This window comes from Micromys minutus (assembly GCF_963924665.1).
Source record: "Micromys minutus genome assembly, chromosome: 2".
Classification (NCBI taxonomy): Eukaryota; Metazoa; Chordata; class Mammalia; order Rodentia; family Muridae; genus Micromys; species Micromys minutus.
The window spans coordinates 30,725,567-30,727,613 of record NC_137971.1 but is presented as its reverse complement, the minus strand read 5'-3'; positions in this window follow the sequence as shown (position 1 = coordinate 30,727,613).

Sequence of the window (2,047 nt, the reverse complement as noted above, 5' to 3'; positions counted from 1 at the left end):
GAGGGGGCAGGCTCCTAGCCAAGTGGGTAGGGGCTGAACCATTTCACCTTTATGGTGGGGCAGCTCAAGGCCACTCAGCCCACTAAGCCTCAGGTCATAGAGCAAAGATCACTAGACCTCTCCCAAGCAACTTGCCTTAAAGTAGGCAGAAACTTTTTATTCTATAGCATGCTTATCTATTGAGACTTTTAGTGGCATCTCAAACTGTATCTATACAGGACACACATAGCTGCATCTGACGAAGGCAGTATCTATAACAATTGGGTTTTCTATAAATAATAATCAAATATCCTGTAACAATCAGCACAATACAGGAAGGCTAAATAGAAAATTGAGACCTGCAGAAATTTCCATCCCTGGCCTTAGCCACCAATGTAATTATTACATCTCTTCTATCTCTTCCAAGATTTTTGTAAAAGTATTTTTTATTCTCCTGAATAATTGTCATCTCCAAGGCTTGTTGCCATCTGTTAACCTAAACCTAGTCCTGGAAGTTTCTAGCTCCACATAATCTAATCTAGGCTGAGAACATTTTCAGCCTCTGAGACTCGCTGCTGGAAAAGCTCATTCTTTCTAGTTCTTTCTTAGCAGTGGCTGGCTGGTTCAAGTCAGTTGTTCTGGCTCAAATGCTTCTCCAAGCGAACTGATTCAATCTGACTTCTCTCTCAGCTTCTGACTGTTTGCTCCAATTGGCCTCAAACTAACCCTGGCCATATGCTCTACTTTTCTAGCTTGTTCTCTGCCCTGCTCCTTCAAACAAACAAACAAACAAACAGAAAGTTCTCACTTTATATAATCTAATTCTGCAGTTTGGTTTCTTTAACTCAGTGCCCCTTCTGTGTAGCCCAGTGTGCTGGTGAACGTAACACGGATACCTCCTTTTCCAGGATTACAGACTTGCACCACCACACCTAGTTCATTTCAGAGATATTTCCACATCAGTACACTGAGATCTACACTTCCATTGCTTCTACTTACTTATTTTTAGCTTTCTTTTACCACCCCCAAAACATCTTTGTAGATACATCTTTGGATACTGCTGTGAAAACACTGTTAGATATTTCCCTGGTTATGAAAGAGCAGAACCAAAGCACATAGGCTTCTCCTGGCATCCCTCTTCCTTAAATGTCACCCAACATTCTTAACAGCATCATTCTCACGTATTGCTCAACCATTACGATGAACTAACCTTTAGAGTTTGCCAGTCAGGGCTAAGGCATAAGACTTAGTAAGAATGCTAGCCGAGCAAGCCTGAGGGCCTTAGTTCAAATCCCCAACAAGCCTGCACCTCTAACCCTAGCTCTGTAAGTGGACTGAGAACGAAGGCTTGGTGTCAGTTCTCCAAGCTCAGAAACTTTGTCTCGAGGGAATGCTGTGAAAAATGACAGAGCAGGAGAACTGACCGCCTGGGCAGTCTCTGTTTCTCTTTCCCTGGTCCTAGAAACTGAAATCAAGGCCTCGTCTGTGTTGGGTGAGCACTCTATCGCCAGGATACATTCCCAATCTTTGGGTTTTTCCTCTTGAAACACATTTCTGGGACTATAGGGGGAGAGGGATGGGAACTGTCTCAAAAAGAAAAGAGACAGCGAGCACATGGATCTTCTCGATTCTAAAAGATACGAGGGACAGAAAGTCCTCTGATAGGTCTACTACTTGTCTCAATTCTTTACAAACGTGCTTGCCCCGGTATTTTATTTTTAGTGTCTTCCTCCGCTGTACCAGGATTTGGAGAACAGTCTTGTCGCGGGAAATTTGAAGTTAAAGGGAAGTTGGCTCTGCTACCTACTAAAACGGTCCTCCAGGACTCCGACTTAGTCTGCTGTACACGAAGGAGCTGCAGTTTTGAGACAGAAGAGGGACAAGTCAGAACACCCTTTGACCGCCCGGATCCGAACCCGCAGAAACCCTAGTTTGCTTCCCTGGACTTAATAAACTCCAGACTTTCCCTCTTAGTTCAGAAGTGGGCACGCCAGGCCACGCCCACCGGAAATGACGCCCTGGCCGGCTACTTCTTCTTCCGCAGTCCGCCGGCAGCACAGTCCGGGCC